This window comes from Micromys minutus (genome assembly GCF_963924665.1).
Source record: "Micromys minutus genome assembly, chromosome: 4".
NCBI classification, from domain to species: domain Eukaryota; kingdom Metazoa; phylum Chordata; class Mammalia; order Rodentia; family Muridae; genus Micromys; species Micromys minutus.
Window position 1 is genome coordinate 29,379,891 of NC_137973.1, and position 22,570 is coordinate 29,402,460.

Sequence of the window (22,570 nt, forward strand, 5' to 3'; positions counted from 1 at the left end):
GGGTGAAGACTCCCAACTAAAAGGCATAGTAAATACCTTCAACATAATCATGGAAGAAAACTTTCCTACCCTTAAGAACTAGATGACCATGAGCTTAAAAGAAGCCTAGAAAACTCCAAATGAATTGCACCAGAAAAGAAACTCCTCCAGACAAATAATAGTCAAAACACAGAATATTCAAAACATAGAAAGAATCCTAAAATCTATAAGGGGAAAAAAATCAAGTAACATGTAAAAGTAGACCAATCAGAATTACACCAGAATTTTTTTTAGGAGCTTGAAGAATGTTTTATTGTTTTGAGTCAAGTGGTGAAAACACAAAATTTGGGGAAGATGAAGTCCAAGCAAGAATTCATTTGTCAGGTTTCCTGAATGTGAAAAGAATATTCATAGGATGAATATTCCGCATATAAATATTTCTAAAACAGAAAAAGTATACATGTTAAAATGAGAAAGAATGCCTATTTGTGTCTTGAAAATTTGAGAGGACAGTTATGCCCATGTGTGGAATCATTTTCTCTGACATCATTATGAAATGTCAAAACATACCTCTTCCTGGGCTCCTTCCAGGATGATTACATCTGGAGGTGTGAGGAGGGAACAGATGATTTTGTGACAACGCTTTCTTTGATTTATATCGGTAAAGATGAGTATACGTAAAGCCAAATACACATTTACTCAATTTATAAAATAGCATCATGCTCCAGAATGTGAGGGCAAAACAGATATGTGTTCCCATATGAAACCAATGGAAAAATCTACAGACAAAAGGATGTGATGTAAATTCCAAGGTTACATCAACCTTTGCAGAGTTTTCCTATGCAACTCAGCTTAATGAAAGTTGTTAAAGACAGTCTCTTTTTTTCCTTTATTTATTTAATACACATCTAGAAGGTTCAGACAAATAGTTAAAATGCATAATTTGTTTCTCTATGTCTGAGTTCTTAACTGTGTTCTTTATCAGAAACCCCTTTGAACAAAAACAGGTGCGAAATTAGGGGAGTTTGATGAAAATTAAAAGCTAATCAGAGTACAGGGCCTTTAAAATATAAAAACACTGTTAAAAGCTGAAACAAAATGAAAAGCATAGTTGTTGTCTTGAAAGTAAGATCTTGGTCAACAAACATAAAATAAAGACAGCATTCGCAGATCACAGCCAAAGCAACGCAATCACATAAATCAGGGTAGCTGAGCTAATGAATACGCAGGGTGAAAAGCTGACCTGCTTTTTTTTTTTTTTTTTTTTTTTTTTTTTTTTTTTTCTTGAACTTCACAAAGTATGTGACTTGTTTCTAGGGTGTTCTGAGCTTTCTAGGGTTAGTGTCCCATTATCGGTGACTGCATATTATGTCTGTTCTTTTGTGACTGGGTTATATCACTCAGGATGATATTCTCTAGATGCATCCTTTTTCTTAATAATTTCATTAAAAAAATCATTGTTTCTAATAGTGAGTAGTACTCCAAGGTGTAAATGTACCACAATTTTTGTATCCATTCATCTACTGAAGGACATCTGGGTTCTTTCCAGCTTCTGGCTATTATAAATAGAGCTGCTATAAACATTGTGGTGCATGCATCTTTGTTGTATATTGGAGTGTCTCTGGGGAATATGCCCAGAAGTGAAATAGCTGGAACTTCAAGTAGTACTATGTCAAATTTTCTGAGAAATTGCCAGACTGGTTTCCATAGTTGTTGTACCAGTTTACAACCCCACCAACAGTGGAGAAGTGTTCCTCTTTCTCCACATCCTCGCCAGCATCTGCTATCATCTGAGTTTTGGATCTCGGCCAATCTGAAGGGTGTGAGGTGGAATCTCTAGGTTGTTTTGATTTGCATTTCCCTGATGGCTAAGAATGTCTAGCACTTCCTTAGATGTTTCTCAGCCATTCGCTTTTCCTCGATTGAGAACTTCTTGTTTAACTCTGCACCCCATTTTTAATAGGGTTGTTTGATTCTCTGGTGTCTAGCTTTTTGAGTTCTTTGTATACCTTGGATATTAGGCCTCTATCTGATGTGGGGTTAGTAAAGATCATTTCCCACTCTGTTGGCTACCGTTTTGTTTTCTTGACAGTGTCTTTAGCATTACAGAAACTTTGCAATCTCATTAAGTCCCATTTGTCAATCTTTGACCTTAGAGCTCAAGCCATTGGTGTTCTGTTTAAGAAATTTTCTCCTGTGCCTATGACTTCTAAGATTTTCCCTACTTTCTCATCTAATAGTTTCAGTGTACCTGGTTTAATGTGGAGATCTTTGATCCACTTGCACTCGAGCTTTGTATAAGGAAATAAAAAAGGGTCTGTTTTCATTCTTCTGCATGCTCAGTGCCACTTGGACTAACACCATTTGTAGAATAGGCTGTCCTTTCTCCATTGAATGTTTACACATCTTTTGTCAAAAATCAGGTGACCATTTATGTGAGGACTCATTTCTAGATCTCCTATTCTATTCCATTGATCCACTTGCCTATTACTGTACCAGTACCATGCAGTTTTCAGCACAATTGCCTTGTAATATAGCTTGAGGACAGGAATAGTGATTCCCACAGATGTTTTCTTGTTGTTGAGGATGAATATCGCTCTTCTAGGTCTTTTGTTATTCCAGATGAAATTGCACATTGCTCTTTCCAACTCAATGAAGAACTGGGTTGGAATTTTGATGAGGATTGCAGTGAATCTATAGATTGCTTTTGGTAAGATGGCCATTTTTAAAATATTGATCCTTCCAATACATGAGCATGGGAGATCTACTCATTTTCTGAGATCTTCCTCGATTTCCTTCTTTAAAGGGTTGAAGTTCTTGTCATACAGGTCCTTCACTTCCTTAGTTAGAGTCACACCAAGGTATTTTACAGTTTTTGTAACTATTGTGAAGGGTATCTTTTCCCTAATTTCTTTTTCCACATGTTTGTCCTTTAAATATAGGAAGGCTACTGATTTTTTTGAGTTAATTTTATATCCAGCCACTTTGCTAAACTTTTTTATCAGCTGTAGGAGTTCTCTGGTGGAATTTGTGGGGTTGCTTAAGTACACTATTATGTCATCTGCAAATAGTGATGTTTTTACTTCTTCCTTTCCAATTTGTATCCCTTTGATTTCCTTTTCCTGTCTAATTGCTTTGGCCAGGACTTCTGGTACTATGTTTAATAGGTAGGGTGAAAGTAAGCAGACTTGTCAAGTCTCTGATTTTAGTGGGATTTCTTCAAGTTTCCGACCATTAAGTTTGATGTTGTCAGTTGGTTTGCTGTATATTGCTTTTATTATGTTTAGGTACAGGCCTTGGATTCCTGCTCTTTCCAAGACTTTTAACATGAAGGGGTTTTGAATTTTGTCAAATGCTTTCTCAGCATCTAGTGAGATGACCATGTGGTTTTTTTCTTTGAGTTTGTTTATATGATAGATTACATTGATGGATTTTTTATATTAAACCATCACTGCATCCAAGGGATGAAGCGAACTTGATCATAGTGAATGATCATTTTGATGTGTTCTTGAATTTTGTTTGCAAGGATTTGTTGAGTATTTTTGCATCGATGTTCATAAGTGAGATTGGTCTGAAGTTCTCTTCCTTGTAGTGTCATTGTGTGGTTTAGGGACGAGAGTTAATGTAGCCTCAAAAAATGAGTTAGGTAGTGTTCTATCTGAATCTATTTTGTGGAATAATTTGGAGACTATTGGTATTATGTCACCAATAACTGTCTGAGAAAATTCTGCACTGAACCCATCTGGACCTGGGCTTTTTTTGGTTAGGAGGCTTTTGATGACTGCCTCTATATGTTTAGGTGTTATGGGATTATTTAGATGGTTTACCTGGTCCTGGTTTAACTTTGGTATCTTGTATTTGTCTAGGAATTCATCCATTTCCTCCAGATTTTCCTGCTTTGTTGAGTATAGGCTTTTGTAGTAGGATCTGATGATTTCTTGAATTTCTTCAGTTTCAGTCATTATTTCTCCACTTTCCTTTCTGATTTTGTTAATTTGGATACTCTCTCTTTGCCCTCTAGTTAGTCTGGCTAAGGGTTTATCAATCTTGTTAATTTTCTCAAAGAACCAACTCTTGGTTTTGTTGATTCTTTGGATGGTTCTTTTTGTTTCTATTTGGTCTATTTCTGCCCTATGTTTGATTATTTCTTGCTGTCTACTCCTCCTGGGTGTATCTGCTTGCTTTTGTTCTAGAGCTTGAAACTGTACTGTCAGATTGCTAGTGTTTGCTTTCTCCAGTTTCTTTTTGGAAACACTCAGAGGTATGAGTTTTCCTCTCAATACTGCTTTCATTGCATCACATAGGTTTGGATATGTCATGTTATCATTTTCATTGAATTCTAGAAAATCTTTAATTTTTTTTCTTAATTTCTTCTTTGACCCTTCTATCATTTAATACAGCATTGTTTAGTTTCCATGTGTATTTGGGTTTTTTGTTGTCTTTGTTGTTATTAAAGACCAGCCTTAGATGATGGTGATCTGAAAGGATGCATGGGAGAATTTCTATCTTTGTGTATCAATAGAGGCTCGTTCTGTATCCAATTATGTCCTCAATTTTTGAGAAGGTGCCGTGAGGTGCTGAGAAGGTGTATTCTTTTGTTTTAAGATGATATGTACTACAGATATCTATCAATTACAGTTGGTTCATAGACTCTGTTAGTTTTGAAGTGTCCTTGTTCATTTTCTGTTTCCATGATCTGTCCATTGGTGAGAGTGGGGTACTATAGTCTCCCACTATTATTGTGTGGGGTAAAATGTATTTTTTGAGCTTTAGTAGGGTTTCTTTTATGAATATTGGTGCTTTTGTATTTGGAGCATATATGTTAAGGATCGAGAGTTCCTCCTTTCAGGTTTCCCCTTGTAATGAGTAAAAAGTGTCCTTCCTTATCTTTTTTGATAACTTTGTGTTGAAAATCTACTTTATTTGATAATACAATGGCCACTCCAGCTTGATTCTTGGGGCCATTTGTTTGGAAGGTTTTTTTCCAACCTTTTATTCTGAGATACTGTCTGTCTCTGTCTCTGAGATGAGTTTCCTATATGCAGCAAAATGCTGGGTTTTGTTTATATATCCACTCTGATAGCCTATATCTTTTTGTTGGGGAGTTGAGTCCCTTTATGTTAATAGATATCAAGGAATAGTGGCTGCTGTTTCCTGCTATTATTGCTTTTGTAGGTTGAATTTTGCCTGTGTGTCTTTCTTGTTTTGGTTTTCTTGCTTAGGAGTTTACTTGATTTTACTATGAGGTAGTTCCCCTCATTGTGTTGGGTTTTCCACCTATAATTTGTTGTAGTGCTGGGTTTGTGGTCATATACTGTGTAAATTTCGTTTTGTCTTGGAATATCTTAGTCTTTCCATCTATGGTGATTGAGAGTTCTGCTGAGGATAGTAGCTTGGGCTGGCACTTGTGCTCTCTCTGGTTCTGCATGATGTCTGTCCAGGCTCTTCTAGCTTTCATAATCTCTGTTGAGAAATTGGGGGTGATTCTGATTGGTCTGCCTTTATATGTTACATGACCTTTTTCTCTTACTGCTTTTAGTATTCTTTCTTTCCTTTGGGCACTTGGTGTTTTGACTATTATGTGTCGGGAGGAATTTCTTTTCTGGTCCAACCTATTTGGAGTTCTGTAGGCATCTTTTATGCTCATGGTAATCTACTTCTTAAGGGTAGGAAACTTTTCTTCTACAATTTTGTTGAAGATATTTACTGTGCCTCTTGGTTGATATTCTTCTCCCTCTTCTATTCCTACTGTCCTTAGGTTTGTTCTTCTCATTGTGTCCTGGATCTCGTGGACATTTTGGGTTAGAGGCTTTTTGGTTTTTGCATCTTCTCTGGCTGTTTTGTCTATGTTTACAATGTTGTCTTTGCCCCCGAGATTCTCTCTTCCATCTCTTGTAGTCTATTGGAAATGCTTGCTTCTGTGACTCCTGATTTCTTTTTAAAGTGTTCTACCTCTAGGGTTATCTCTTTTAGTGTTTTCTTTATTGTGTCAATTTCCGTTTTAAATTCCTTCTTCCATTCCCTCATCTCTTTGGTTCTGTTTTCCTCTAGTTCTTTGAGTATTTTTCTTGTTTCCTCTTTAAAAGCTTCTGATTCTTTTTGCTTTTCCTCCCATTCTTGTTTAAGGATCGCTATCATCGTCTTGAGGTATGATTTTAGGTCTGTGTATTTAGGTAAGTGTATTTTAACAAGTTTTAGCTGTTCTATCTAACTTTGGCAGATTTTGTAAAATTTTACAGATTTTCATTTCAAGTGTGTTGTATTAGTCAGGGTCCTGTATGAAATATGCAGTATCAATTTCGCTAAGGAAGTAGAAAGAGGATATATGAGAATAAGATACAGGCTCAGGTCCAGATAATACAGCAATGGCTAAAGGCTATACTTACTTAGTCCACGAGGTATGACATCACTGGTGCTAGTTGGGATATACAGTAAATCTGAAAAAGTAGGTTCTATTGCCAGCGAATAAGTGCTACCAAGAAGATACCAAGCAGGCAAAGACAAAGCTTCCTGCTTCTGTAAATTTACATAGGCCTCCAGCAGAAGGTGTAATCCAAAAAGTGTGTGTCACTTAGTCTCAAAATCTGAATTAAAGGTGTGTGTTTTCCTGCCTCAGGAATCAGATTTAAGGTGTGTGCATTTCTGTATTTGAACTGAAACTGCTTCAACACAAGCAAAATAATTGTAAAAGTAATATTGTTCATCTTTACTTGCTGTCAGCTCTGGCTCTTTCAACCTCTGCCTGCCAACCTAGGCCCAACCTAGGCCCTGAAAACCTCTGGAAAATCTTTTCTAGGCCTAGACCCTTTTAGACAATGAGACATAGCTGGATGAACTCACTCCTTCCTCATTTTTTTTCTGAGCTCTAGCTGGGTAACCCAAAACTCCTACCAGCTGTAACTAATTCAATCTGGGTTCTTTCAGTTTTTCCTTAATTGCTCTGCTTGGCTTCATACTAATTTTTGTAGTACCAGGGAGATATCAGTGATCCTCTCAAAACACAGACAGGATCAGATCTGATGCAACTCATAGCAGTGTCTTAATTCGAGTATCTCACTCCCCTTTCCCAACCAGTTATGACTGACATGCTGGACTGTTTTTTGGGGGGGGGATGGGAAAGCCCCAAATATCTACTTGTGAAAGTCTTTTTACTAAGAAGCAAGTGAGTGGGAAATGTATAAACGTTTAGTTGAAAGCTACTCTGGCCTTTAAGATAATTGGCTCCTGCTGAAATTCATATGTTGGGGATTAGCCTAGAGACTGTGTTAACCCTAGAGATTTTGGGGGCAACTGGTTAAGTAATGCTAGGTAGCAGCCTGTTAGTTCACCTGAATTCAAATGTAGGTAAGTTTCTTTAAAAATGAAGTCTGTATTTAAAAGTTTTGGCCTCTCATCTCCCTTCTTTTTTCTCTTGTGACTGTAAGGCCCTACAAGGTCTTTCTGAAGCTTCATGGAAATAGCAAAAAGGCTACCTCTTTGTGGTGTCCCTGAGGCAAGGGTAGGAGCCCATCAATGGGAGATAGGAGGGAGTTTTGAGGTTGAATTCTCCAATATCTGGGATAAAGTGGGTGGAGCTCCAGAGGTAGTCCTGTTTTATGGATGTACAAAATTTAAGCCAAACTGCTTTGTGTAACCTCTGGACACCCTAGAGATTATGTAATAACTTTTGTCATTAGGTGAACCAAATATAGCTTCAAAAGGGTGAGTCCTATCTAAAATGTGTGTTCTGTACTCTGTAAAGAAAGAAGCAGAGAAGAGTCAGTCAGTCACCATCAGCCTCTAAGCTCAATGTAGTTAAGGTTTCTTTTAGGGTTCTATTATCTTTTATACCTGTCCTGAGCTCTGAGGTCTATAAGCACAATGGAATTTCCAGTCAAAGCCCAAATATTAGCTAACCTCTAACTAACCTGGGATGCCAATGTAGGTCTATTATCTGATCCTATGAGCTTAGAGAAACCTTGTGAGAAATTATTTAGTAATTTCTTGGTGACTGTCTCCACAGTCTCAAGCCTAGTTGTGGAAGTCTCAGTCTGAAAAAGCCAGAATTGTGATCAATCTAAGTCCAGTAGGAATATGCCAAAGAAATATCTGAGCACAAAGACCCCTCCCTTCTAGGAAGAAAAAGAATTGTGAGTTTAGTTCCTGGAACAGCTGCAAGCCAAACTCTCAAACAAAGCTTCCTGTGACTCCCAACCTACTCTCCCTTGAACATTCCTGAATGGCACACTGAATTGGTTTGACAGTTTTTCTTTCCACCAAATGTGCAAGTACCCTGTCTACTTATCATTGTGCAATTTCTGCCCAAATTGCAAGGTATATAATCCCCTGATAAAATAGGCTCAGAGTCAGCTTTCCCTGGAAATGAATGATCGTGACATGTTCGAATAATTAACCTCCTTCTACTTTTGTATGTGTCACTGTCTCTGAGACTCTCATTTAAGGAGGTCCAGGTAAAGGTCCAATTTGAACCTCACAATTCTATCCTGAAAATGTGTCTATAAGTATTTTCAAATATTTGTATCAGAATTTTCTTAGTTTTACCTCTGTGAAATCTATGTCCTGAAAGTCTCCTGGCTTGGTGCTGTGGTTTTGAGTACTGGGTTTTTTTGTCATTGGCAGCCACATTAATCAACTGACAGTCCTGCTAGCTATTTTTAATAACTTCAGCTATTTTCAAATTGGTATTTCTAAAATTGATGTGAAACTGGCAGATTAAGTCCTGCATGTTCCAGGGTTCCATGTGTGAAAAATGATGGATTGTTTTCAATACATATTTTCACTGGTGCAATTAGTTTCTACTCATCTGCTCTCCATAAACTATTATGACACTGAGAAATGGGCAGGATTTTAGCCCAGATCACATTTTCTCTCTGGTCAGAGAATATGAAATATCCTAGGTCTAGGACAATCAAGAAGTAGAGAGGTCCAATTTTAGGTCCAATGGTCTTGTTACCCTCTGGATAGGAGTTAATCCTTCCTTCTGTAGTCAGAAGTTCTCTTTCCATATAAATAGCCCCAAGGTTATGAGCAGTAGCAAAGGGACACTGGCTATCTGTGTCTCTTAGGTTTTGTCATCTCTAATCCCTTGGTCAGAGCTTTCAGTTCATCTTTCTGAGCTGACATTTCTGTCAGGAGTTACTCCACCCATAAATCTTAGTGCTTGGGACCACTGCTGCCCCAGCATACCTCAGTCCATTCTAAATGAGCCTGTTGTTATAGGTTAACAATGTTCCTCTGCAAAAACAAATAAGTCATGTAGCCATTGATCAAGCTCAGGTTCAGACAGCAGAGGAGCTGAAATGTTATTCTGGAGGCATTCAAGAAGAGAGCCTGGTAATGAATCTTCTGGCATCCTCTCTAACCAGGATGTCATTGCTGCACTAATGTGTGAACAAGAGGAGAGGGGAATGCTAGCAGTTGATGACAGACTGGCTATTGACTAACTGACACCAGGTCCTGAGTCCCCTAGGTCTAGGGAGGCCACCTGTAGTTGGCATAGTAAGAAGTCCTTCTTTTCATAGGCTCAAGAATTTGTATATTTCAGGTACTCTAAGAGATTCTGGGTTTTTGTTTCATTTCTGTGTCCTCTAGGGACACATGCATGGGTTTGATATGTTTGTTATAATTCACATATTGATAGAAACACACCAACAAATTTGGTAATTTCCATATATTATTTCCTTAAAGATGTTTTGTCACATGTATCACATTTCTAAAAGAGTTATGAGAACTACTCTCAATCTAAGGTTATATCCATCAAAGACAAAGTATGTTGTCAGCCACACTGCCATCAGGAATGCCTGCAGAGGAATGAGCACCCAGGGGAATCACAGGAAAGCTTTACCCAATGAACCCACTGGTGAACCCAAACTCTCTCTCCACTGATTGTCTGGGGGAGGATCTCTGGAAACTCTCGAGGGGAGCAGGGATCACAGTACAGTCTGAGATCTGACTGGTCCATTCTCTCTCTCAGCCCAGAGTCACAGGAAGATCAGAAACAGTCATCAGGACTCTCTGCCTAATGCAGAGAACTGAGTGCCCAGTGAATATGCAGGAGCACTCCCCTACAGAGGTGAGGAGTCTTAATCTGCAAGCTCTGCTAGTTCCTGCCCATTGCCATCAGATCTCACAGACTGCTCATAAAGAGCTGAACACCAGTTAGGAATGGTGGTCTGCCCACAGGTTGTTGAGCACTCTGAAGAGCCACAGAATGGCTCTTACTCCCAGAGCAGAGGTGAATTCATGTTCCCTCCCCACTGTCTATAGAGGAAGAAGCCACCTGGAACTCACAGGGCACAAGTGAAGGTGCTTCCTGGGAGTGCACACTCCCAGCCCAAGGGCAGACCTGACTCAGTTTCATCAGGACTTGCTGGGCATCTGATAGAAACACAGTAGGACTCTCACTCCTGAGTGCAGGGTCATGTCCAAATTCTCTTCCCACTGTCTATCCTGGGAGGGACAGCCCAGTACTCTCAGAGTACATGGTGCAGGGAGTGGTGCTACCTGGAAACAGACACTTCCAGACCAAGTCCACTTGCATCTGGACTGGGCACTGCCTTTGGAACTCATAGGTTACCCAGAGAGCAGAACACCCAGGAGCAATCTCCCTCTAGAACACAATCCACAGGGGAGACAAGCTCCACTAAGAGAAAACAAGATCATCTAGCTTTACCAATAACAAAAGAACATACTTTCTTCCCAGCACCTCGAGGCACATTCTCCAAAATTGACCATATAGTGCATCACTAAACAGGCCTCAACAGATTTAAGAAGATCAAAATGCTCCCATGCATCCTATCAGATCACCATGGACTAAGACTGGTCTTCAATAACAACAAAAGCAACAAACAACCCACATACACATGGAAGCTTAACAATGCTCTATTCAGTGATAGCTTGGTCAAAGAATAAAGACAGAAAGAAATTAAAGACATTTTAGAATTTATGAAAATGAGTGCACCACCAACCCAAACACATGGAATGCAATGAAAGCAATGCTAAGAGAAAAACTCATAACTCTGAGCACTGCCAAAAAGAAACTGGAGAGATGTTTGCATCTGTGACTACTGATTTTTTTTTTAGGTTTTCTACCTACAGGGTTGTCTCTTTTACTGTTTTCTGTATTGTTTCCATTTCCATTTTAAATTCCTTCATCAATGCCTTCATCTCTTTGGTTCTGTTTTCCTCTAGTTCTTTGATTTCTTTGAGTGTTTTTCTTGTTTCCTCTTTAAAAGCTTCTATTTCTTTACGCTTTTGCTCCTGTTCTTTTTTAAGGATCTCTATCATCATCTTGAGGTATGATTTCAGGTGTGACTATGTATATGTACCCACAAATACTTAATTACAACCTTAAAAATGTTCTGGTATACTTTTATGCAAAAAATGCTGCAAATTTGTACATTTATCTTTGTATTGTAAAATAAAGTTTTTAAATTAAAAAAAGCTTCTATTTCATTATGCTTTTCCTCCCGTTCTTGTTTAAGGATCTCTATCATCATCTTGAGGTATGATTTCAGGTCTGACTCTTTTTTTTCTGGAGTGTTTGGCATTCCGCTGTTTGCTGTGATGGGAGACTGGGTTCTGGTTTTGCCAGGTTGTCTTGGTTTTCCTGGGGTAAGTTCTTTTGATTTCCTCTTGCCATCTGTTGTCTGTGATTATACACAGCAGCCAACAGATTGAGGAAAGATTTTTAACAACCCCACATCTGATAGAAGCCTAATATCCAAGGTATACAAAGAACTTAGAAGTTAGACACCAGATAATCAAACAGTGCTATTAAAAATTGGGGTACAGAGCTAAACAAAAAGTTCTCAATCAAGAAATATCGAATGGCAGAGAAGCATCTAAGGAAGTGCTCCACATCCTTAGCCATCAAGGAAATGCAAATCAAAACAACCCTGAGATTCCACCTCACACCAGCCAGAATGGCTAAGATCAAAAATTCAGATAACAGCAGATGCTGACGAGGATGCAGAAAAAAGAGGAACACTTCTCCACAGTTGGTTGGGTTGTAAACTGGTACAACCACTCTGGAAATCAGTCTGGTGATTCCTCAGAAAATTGGACATTGTACAACCTGAAGACCCAGTTATTCCAGTTCTGGGCATACACCCCAGAGATGCTCCAACATACAACAGAGACACATCCACCACAATGTTCATAGCAGCCCTATTTATAATAGCCAGAAGCTGGAAAGAACCCAGATGTCCTTCAGTAGATGAATGGATACAAAAATTGTGGTACATTTATACAATGGAGTACTACTCAGCTATCAGAAACAATGACCTTAGGAAATTCTTAAGAAAATGGATGCATCTAGAGAATATCATTCTGAGTGAGGTAACCCAGTCACAAAAGAAAAGACACAATATGCAGTAACTGATAATTGGACACTAACCCCAAAAAGCTCTGAACACCCCAGAAACAACTTACAGACTATATGAAGTTCAAGGAAAACAAAGGCCAAAAGAAAAAAAGAAAGAAAAGAAAAATTATTATGCTTGATCTTTACACACCAAGAAAACTTTGACTGTTTTTAAGTTACATCTTATTTCACATGAATTATATGCTCATTGTAACTAGTAAGATTTTGAGGTATACTGTCAAACTTTAAAAATATCAAGTACTTACCTGAAGATCCAGCTATTCCACTTCTGGGCATATACCCCAGAGACACTCCAATATACAACAAAGATACATGCACCACAATGTTCATAGCAGCTCTATTTATAATAGCCAGAAGCTGGAAACAACCCAAGTGTCCTTCAGTAGATGAATGGATACAAAAATTGTGTTATATTTACACAACGGAGTACTACTCAGCCATCAGAAACAATGACTTAACCAAATTCTTAAAAAAATGGATGCATCTAGAAAATATCCTGAGTGAGATAACCCAGTCACAAAAGAACAGATATAATATGCAGTCACTGATATTGGGATGCTAATCCCAGAGGCTCGGACTGCCCCAGAAACAATTCACAGACTGTGTGAAGTTCAAGAAAAAAAAAAAAACAAAACAAAACAAAACAAAAAACAAAAAACAAAAAAAAAAATGTCATGCTCAATCCTTACACACCAAGAAAGCTTTGACTAGCGTTGACTAATTCCGGGTTTCATCCTGTTTTACATGTACTTTTTGCTCATTGTAACTAGTAAGTCCTTAATTCAGAGTATCACAACTTAAAAAAAAGAAAAAAAAAGCCAAGCACTGACACAATTATATTTGTATACATTTATGCAAAAATGTTTAAAATTTTTTTCTTTTATCTTTGTTTATTAAAATAAAGTTTAAAAAATATCAAGTACTGATAAAATGTATTCATATACTTTTATGCAAAAATGCTCTTAACATCTGTACATTTATCTTTGTTTTGTAAAATAAACTTGTTCAATTAAAAAAAAGAAATGATACTTTCTAAAAACAAAAAGAAACTGGAGAGATCATTCACTGACACCTTGACAGCACACCTGAAAGCTCTAGAACAAAATGAAGCAGATACACCCAAGAGGAGTAGATGGTAGGAAATTACCAAATTCAAAGCTGAAATCAACCAAATAGAAACCAAAATACTATACAAAGAATCAACTAAGCCAAGAGCTGGTTTTTTGAGAGAATCAACAAGATAGATAAACATTTAGACAGATTAACTGGAGGGCACAGAGAGACTCTTATTCTTAGGAAGACAACCACTTTTGATTTGTCATATTCTTAAAAATGTTGCATTTCCTTATACTGTGTACTAAAGGTTACTTAAAAGAACAGAGAGTCACATGCTTCTACCTGTGGGACTCTTGGGGAATATATATATACCCAGTGTATTTATCATCACAGGCTACAATTTTCGCTTTATCTACTATTGCCCCTCTGAATTCAACATCATGCATTGCAAAAGTCCAAACATTATTGCGGAATCTGTATTTAGCAAATTTAATCAGGGACTGCCTTACCTGGGAATGCACCCCAAATACAGTCAGCAAACTCAAGGAACATTGCTGATACTAAAAAGTGCTTACTGGCAGGAGCCAGCTATTGATGCCTCCTCAGAAGCTCTGCCAGAGTCATACAGATACATGTGAGGATGCTTGCAGATATCCATTGGACTAAACACAGGGACCCAAATGAAAGAGCTAGAGAAAGGACTGAAGGAGCTGAAAGTGTTTGCAACCCCATGGGAAGAACATTATCAACTGACCAAACCCTCCAGAACTCCTAGGGACTAAAACATCCAACCAGTGAGCACACCCGGAGAGACCCATGGCTCTGGTTGCATATGGAGCAGAGGATAGCATTGTCTGCCATTAATGGTCCAGTGAAGGTGCATTTACCCAGAGTAGAGGATTGCCAAGGCACTGAGATGGAGAGAGTGGTTTGGAGAGCAAGTACTTTCATGAAAGCAAGAGGAGGGGGAGGGGAAATAGGAGAAAGGGAAAAGTGTATAGCATTTGAAATGTAAATACAGATAATATCCAATTTAAAAATAAAATTTAAAAAAGACTCATATCAAAGCTTTTCTATTAGAAGTGTCTGTATTTGAACTGTATCTAAATACTTCAACATAAGTCAAAAACATTTGAAAGGCTTGACCTCCAGTTTTGTAAGTTACTTAAATCCACTGTACTCCACACAGGAAGAAGAGCTATCACCAGTGCCCTTTGCTTACTGGGGTCAATCTTCCATAAATGAAGGGACCAAGTCAATCTGTGCACAGCTGGTATTTTTCTTGTGCTGGCCTTATACTGATTCCTGCCATAAACATAGGCAGGAAGGAGGTTTTGTCCTTATTTTGTCTGAAGTCTGAGTGCTCACAAAATGGAGGCCAAGAGGAAGAGCTCCTATATGGGGGAGGGGGAGAGGAAGCAGAGCCCCAAACCTTTGAAGATGGCTTTCTTCTTTCTGGAGTTTCATTCAATACAGAACCACAGACTTTGTGATGACTCCTCCTCATTTGGTAGTCATCTTGAAATTCCCCTCAGGAAATCCTCCTTGGAAATTCTTTTTCAGGGTCACGTAAGGGTGTGGTTCAAGAATATCCTAAATGCTTCTCAATTCAATCATTTTATTTGGCAAGATTTAGCTTATCAATACTTCATAGACTGCATCATCCACTGGTGATTTCTGACCTCTTCAGATTTGAAACTGCCACACTTACTCTGTAAGTCCTGAAAATAGAGAAAATTTGCTGTTTCCCAAGGGCTGTAGCATGTACCCAGAAGATATCAATGATTAGGCTTTGTTATTACTGCCCTTATATAAAATGAAATGTAATATTCTGCCTACATCTCTCATCTCTAGAGTTTTTCCTGTCTTAGTCCTACAGTCTAGAGGACACATTCATAACTACAGTGATTCAATCAGCTCAGCCACTCCCAGCTCTCCTGTGTGTCTGGCTGCAATGCTGCTTTTCCCTCAGGATAAATTAATCAATTGGTTTTGAGTTTTGATTCCTCCCTTAGAATTATTGCTACTATTAGCATCAGGGTCGCTTCATCAGGGTCTTGTATGACCTTGGTTGGATGAAACCAAGACTCACTTTAGAGTCCTAAAAAGACTAGAATCAAATCTTTCACAGTTTCAGGATCCTGGTGTCTAAATTGGTTTCTAAACTGAAGATGCTTTTACCAGACTTACCTCCGGAGGTGACAGAGCAGTTGATTTTCTAATATGTTTATTGTAAAAGTAACTATTGGTCATCTATTTATTGACATATCTGAGGCTTTCTTTCTACACATGCCAACCTATGCATAGTCCCAGAAGAGCCTAGCCTCTGTAAAATCTCTTCTAGGCCTAAAATGATTTTAGAATCTTGGGTTCATAGCTGAATGGGCTCACTCCTTCCTAGTTCTTTTTATTATGATTTTTTTCTATAAACTCCTCTCCAGTGTAACTGAATAAATCTTGGTTCTTTCATGTTTTTTCATGAACTGCTCTGCTTGGCCTTTGCTTCTGAGGAAGTATGAGGTGTCAGGGAAAGGTTAGTGATCCCTGCCCAAAAAAAAAAAAAAAAAAAAAAAAAAAAGGGGGATGAGCCACTCAGTCCCCTGCATCCCCATGGCAGTGCACCACCTTAAAGAAACATGGTTTTGGTAGTAGAGGAGCCCTCAATATCTAACTGTCTGGACTACCTAAGGACTTAGGTAACAAACAAAACTGGAAAACAGGTCTCTCAAAGTTTTTGGCTTAAGTTGAAGTAGATAGATCCAGTTTGAATACAGAAAAAACACACACCTTTAATCTGTGCCTTGAGGCAGGAAAACACACACCTTTAATCCAGATTTTGAGATTAGGTGACACACCCTTTACTGGATCACACCTTCCTCTGGAGGCCTATATAAGCACACAGAAGAAGGAAGCTCTGAGTCTTTGTCTGCTTGCTCTCATCTTATTAGCAAGCCCATTTCTTCACTGGAAGAACCTACTTCTACAGGATTCCAGTATATACTGAAAAGCACCTGAGATTTCAAACCTACTCAAATAAGTAAGTACTGGCTTTAGTCTTAGGACTTCACCTTTCAGATTTTTCTTGTTTTTCACTGTATAGAGAGAAAATCATTCTGTATTTATTCTACAGGATGCTGACTAATACCTATTTGAATAGGAACATAAAAATTTTTCCAAGTTCTTCCAAAGATGGATAAAATAGCCAAAACTAGATACCATTGACCTAAGATTCAATAAACACAGAGAAGAACACAGACAAAGAGTGGGGGTAGAGAGAGAGACACACACAGAAACACACACAGAAAGAGACACAGAGACACAGACAGAGAGGCAGAGACATGGATAGAGAAAGAGAGAGACAAAGATAGAGTTTCACCAACCACTACTGGTCTGTATTGTCTTCAGTAGAATAAATATTGAAACCTAAAAAGTACAAAGAAGTAAACGTTTTGTTGTAAGACCCCAAGCAGTCTTAGCTCAGGAGTGCAACCCACAGAACACAATTAAACCATAGACCACTGCAATGGCAAGATGTTTATTTCCATGTACATGGGGTTGCTCTACCTGTGCGGAAGTGCAACCCCAAACTCAAAAAGTATACATCTTTTATACTTTTATGTGAGGGCTGTGAAGTACTATTTTACCATTGGTCAGCAGTATAATTTTTAGAAAAAGGAGAGGAAGGAGGAGGAAACGTGGGGGTGGGGGAGAAACATTTGCAGTAAGGTTGTGGACAATTTGCATTCTCCTTGAAATTCAGTACAGGGAGGGGTAGGGGAACTGTCCCTAAAGCATTAATTTTTTTTTTTTCTTAACTCAGCTTGGTCAATATAGATTGACCTGTCTACTAAAACGTTGTTTTTATATTTTCAGAAACTTGTTTATATATTTTAAAACATTGAGGGGTTTTGTCCTTGTTTTGTTTCTCAAAACTGGGTGATTAGAGCATGAGTTAACTATGGCATGTGTCAGGATCCTTTCTAGGGCTTTCTAGAAAGCCAGGTGGCTATTAATCAGTATACTCTATGGGTTTTTTTTTCTCCGATAATTACTCTGGGCCATTGTTTTTATTTGTCAGGCACAAGCAGGATCTCATAGTCTTGTGATGACTGATGAGATCTGATTTTAACCATTTCTGTGTCTTTAGGGTCTCACATTGAATTGGGGAGTTTTGAAAAAGTCGAACCCCCCCCCCCCAAAAAAAAAAACCTTGTTTTTCAGGTCAGCTTTTGAGATCATAGCTGGTGAAATTTAGGAGAAATTGAAAGTAAAATGGAAAGTGTATCTATACTACTTATCCTACAGGATATAATTCAAGTTCTTCTTTTCAGATCAACTTTAACCTCCAAACTACCTCCAGCAGAAATGTCAGGCCAACTGGAAGCCCAGCGCTGGGGTTGCACTGATATCAGTATTAAGAAAGTCTGCTATAAGTGGACCATTACCAACTTTTCATTTTGCATGGAGGGAATTCAGCAAACGATTTCAAGCCCAACATTCTCATTAGAGGTCAATGAGAAAGAAGTGGAATGGTGTTTGAGAATACGTCCAGATGGTATTGATGAAAAAAGCAAAGATTACCTGTCAGTTTACCTGATGTTGCTCAGCTGTCCAGATAGCCCAGTTTGGGCAAAGTTCCAGTTCTGGATCATAAATGCCCAAGGAGAGAAATATCTAACTAGGGAAAGCTCCAGTGTCTTCAGCTTTCTAAAAAACGAAGGAAGGGGATTCAAAAAGTTCATCCTTCGAGATTTACTTCTCTCCCATCAGCATTGGCTTCTTCCTGAAGACCGGCTCACCCTGTGCTGCAAGGTCAGTGTAGTAGAAAAATTCTTTAGCATTCCTGGACAGAACAGGCCACCTGCAATCAACAATCCAAGCCATATGTTGTCAGATGACCTAGGAAAACTGTGGGAGAATTCCCTCTTCACAGACTGCTGCCTGGTGGTAGCTGGCCAGGAATTCAGGGCTCACAAGGCCATCCTAGCTGCTCGCTCTCCAGTCTTCAGAGCCATGTTTGAACATGAAATGGAAGAGAGGCTAACGAACCGAGTTAAGATCCATGACTTGGATGTTCAAGTGTTCAAGGAGATGATGGGCTTCATTTACACAGGGAAGGCCCCACACCTCGACAACCACTCGGTGGCTACTGGTGTCCTGGCAGCTGCTGACAGGTATGGACTGGAGGACTTGAAGGACTTGTGTGAAGATGCCCTCTGCAAGAACCTCTCTGTGGAGAATGCTGCACACACTCTCATCCTGGCTGACCTCCACAGCACAAAACACCTAAAGACTCAGGCCCTGGATTTTATTACACTTCATGCTTCTAAGGTCTCTGAGACCTTGGGCTGGAAGTCAATGGTGGAGTCACATGCCTACTTGGTGTCTCAAGAATTCCAATCACTGGCTTCTGCACAGAGTGTTTTCTTGGAGCCCCCATGCAAACGCCTAAAGCAATGTTAAGAGCTGGACATCGGTGAGCCACACCGGTCTTCCAACAGCCACAACTAGTGTTGTTACCAATGATTTATGTTTAGACAGTGGTATGACTGGAACATTTGCAGTGAATCTGGGGAAAGGCAACATGGTGACTCACAATAAAATACTTGTAATATGTTAAAATGGTGGCTGAAGGAAGTGCAGCATTGAAGTATCAGACACTTCTTGACATCTACCCTGTTAATATTCTTGTCTGATGTCTTGGAAACTAGAATTCAACTGTCCTGAAGCACAACCCAACTGATTTATTTTTGGAGAGACTTGTCTGCATTTGATTGAGCAGAACAGAAGACCTAACTCGTGTTTACTATATTACATTTACAATATTTGACCTAACTTATGTGTATTATCTGCAAATAAATATGCTTTCTTCCAACTTTCCAGTGTTTGTCCTTTTTATTGTCAGTTGCCTTATTGCTCTAAATAAGATTTAAATTGTACCCAAGAAATAATTCACAGAAATTATGAGGCTCAAAGAGAATGAAGTCCAACAGGTGGATGCCTCAGTCTTTCTTAGAAGGGAGAACAAAACTCACGGGAGGAAATAATGGGACAAATAGAGGAGCAAGGATTGAAGAAAAGACAATCCAGACACTGCCTCACCTGGGGGTATACCCACATATGCAGCCAGAGACAGACTGATACAGAGGAAGATGCTTGCAGCTAATCACTAGATTGAACACAGGGACCTCAATAAAGGAAACACAGAAAGGGTGGAAGGAGCTGACAGGGTCTACAACCTCATGGGAAAAATAAAATTATTAACTAACCAAACACACCGCAGCTCCCAAGGACTAAAACACTAACTAATGTGTTGTTAAAGAGATCTGTGGCTTTAGGTGCATAGGTAGCAGAGGATATCATTCTCTGGCATCAGTGATAGAGGACTTTGAGCCAGCAAAGGTTCCTTTCCCAGTGTAGGGAAATGATGAGGTAGAAGAGGGAGTTTGGTAGAGGGAGCACCTTCAAGGAGGCAGTAGGAGAGGGAGGGGATTGTTGGAAAGGGGATAACACCTGAATTGTAAACACAAAGATTATTCAATTAAAAAAAAATGTTATTTAAGGTTTTGGGCTGCAGTCTTAGTCTGAAGCGGCCGGAGAGGCTGTCTCAGTTAAGATGAGGCTCTTGCTGCTTCTGCTGGTGGTGGTGTTGGCGGTGGTCCGCAGCGAGGCCTCTGCCAACCTGGGCAGCGTGCCCAGCAAGAGATTAAGGATGCAGTATGCCACGGGGCTGCTGCTCAAGTTCCAGATTTGTGTATCCTGAGGGTACAGGCGGGTGTTTGAGGAGTACATGCGGGTTACTAGCCAGCGGTATCCAGACATCCACATTGAAGGGGAGAATTATCTTCCTCAACCAATTTATAGACACTTCAAACTAGTATTAATAGGCTTAATAGTAGTTGACAAAGATCCTTTTGCTTTTTTCAGCATGCAAGCTCCTAACATCTGGCAGTGGGACAAAGAAAATAAGGCTTATGCATGTATAATGGTTTTCATCTTGAGCAACATGATTGAGAACCAGTATATGTAAACAGGTGCATTTGAGATAACTTTAAATGAGGTGCCAGTGTGGTCTAAGCTGGAGTCTGGACATCTTCCACCAAGGCAACAACTTGTTCAGATTCTTGACAATGAAATGAAACTCAATGTGCATTGGATTCAATTCCACATCATCGATCATAGTCCTGCCTATCAGCACTGAAAACTCTTTTACACTAAGGGATTTTGCAAGAGCAGCGTGGCTGACATTATGAAGGCCTGTACTGAAGACAGCAAGCTATTAGTACAGACCAGATGTTTCTTGGCAGGCTCATTGTACCTCTTGGAAAACCTCAGTGCAAGACAGTTTTCCATGCTGGCACATGCTGAATTCTGCACATACTTGTAGTGCAGTGATACTGTGTAGCACCCCAAGCCCACTGTTAATAGTTTCTTCTTACATAGTATTACTACTTGTAATTCTTTTTCCATCATGTTTGAGAAAGTACAGAATTGAGTTACAACTTGAGTTTTTTTTTTCAACACCTGTGTTAAGTCGGTTGTGTTTTTATATGAATTTTCATTTTTTAAATAGTTAATCATCAGTTTTCTGAACTGAAGTTCCCAAATAATTTTTAAGAGTTCCTCAGATAGATCTAATTGGCCATGTTTAATACATAGTTTTGAAAACACTGAAGATTGCGAACAGTAAATTATACAGGATTATGGGAGGAAATCCAATATCCAGAATACTATGTGTGTTTGTGTGTGTGTGTGTGTGTGTGTGTGTGTGTGTGTGTGTGTGTGTATGTTGCCTAGCAAGTGTGGTGCGCATGCAGGTGTGTGTGAGAGAGAGAGAGTGAGAGAGGGAAAGAGAGATTGATTATCAAGAACAGCAAAACCAACTGCTTTAAAAATCCTATATTCTAGTTCAAATGCCCTGCCTTGACCAATCTCATGAGTTAATTAATGGGCTCTTTATACGAAACTAATTTTAAGAAACTGAGCAGACATTAAGTTAAATGAAAAAGTTTATTGCTCAGTGTATCTGTTAGCATTGTTTTAAATAAACATCTGCCTAATTTTTTTGTTTTTGACTTAAAAGATAATGTCCTAACAGACACACTTCAGATTTACACACAAGTAATGAGCTAATTTACTGTTTTAGAAGAGTTGAAACTCACCTCACTAAAGAGCAATTCAATGAAACCTCTTTACAAAGTATATATTATGTAAATGGAGATCATTCATCTAGTAATTGAATTATCTTAAAACATCATATATCCGAATTTTATTGTATTTGAAAGACAAAATTAAAATATTTTTAATGTTTTCATATTGTTCCAGAATTCTAAAAAGAAACTTAGAGTTTACAAAGACAATAAGAATGATTTTCCGGAACTAGAGACTAGTTTTGAGTAGCAGTTACATAGCACCTGTGGCAACAGAAAAGTAAAGTGGAAGAGGCCGCCATGACCTGGTCGTGAGTGGAGGTTATGAGCTTAAGGGACACAGCATGGGGACTGGATGCTGAGAGCAGCTTGACCACTGGATGTACCCTGTGTGCATCCAGGCAGAGCCTCTTACAGCCTAAAGTGGAGTCTGCCATTGCCTTCAGATGACAGGAAAACAGTCTAGTGATTGAACGGATGGAATGGTACCTTTTGGTTAGCACTGTAGCACTGCTAGCGTAGGTTCTTTTGGTATAGACATTGTAATTTAAATGGAAATTCCACATATATGTGTATGTTGACTAGGTCTTAAAACCTTGCTAATATGGTTGCCTACCATTTCAGACTCCACATCCTGCAAAGTTTAACATTGGAGGGGCCTTTTTTCAAGTAGTGGACATTCCATTTGTGATGGAGTTAGCTTTATGGCACATAGACGTTCATAATTTCAGCCATGGATGTCCATGTATACTTGACAGATCGAACTATGAAGAACCCAATGGCAAATCCAGCTTTCTCAATGTTCGCCTTAGGTTGAATTTGTCTCCAAGTTAGTAGCTTTTACTGGCTTAGACATTCACACTCATCTCTTTTATTTTATGCTTAGTCATATTTAAATCCAGAGTTTAATAGTCTACTAGACAGATAAATGAGGTGTATGAAAATAGAAATATATAAGGAAAAGAAGAAGATAAACTATTTATAACTTCATTATATTACA

At 38.8% G+C, this 22,570-nt stretch overlaps 2 pseudogenes across 2 annotated transcripts in view; both read left to right on the plus strand.

Annotated features, from left to right (window-relative positions):
- LOC308420025 (TD and POZ domain-containing protein 4-like) overlaps positions 1–18,900 on the plus strand; it is a 37,741-nt pseudogene extending 18,841 nt beyond the window's left edge. The window contains exon 2 of the transcript in view: positions 17,752–18,900. The product of the transcript in view is annotated as a TD and POZ domain-containing protein 4-like (transcript). The remainder of the gene's footprint in view (positions 1–17,751) is intronic.
- Positions 18,901–20,036: 1,136 nt separating this feature from the next.
- Positions 20,037–20,602, plus strand: LOC308420236 (thioredoxin reductase-like selenoprotein T; annotated as a pseudogene). The gene has a single exon. The product of its transcript is annotated as a thioredoxin reductase-like selenoprotein T (transcript).
- The last annotated feature ends 1,968 nt before the right edge of the window (positions 20,603–22,570 follow it).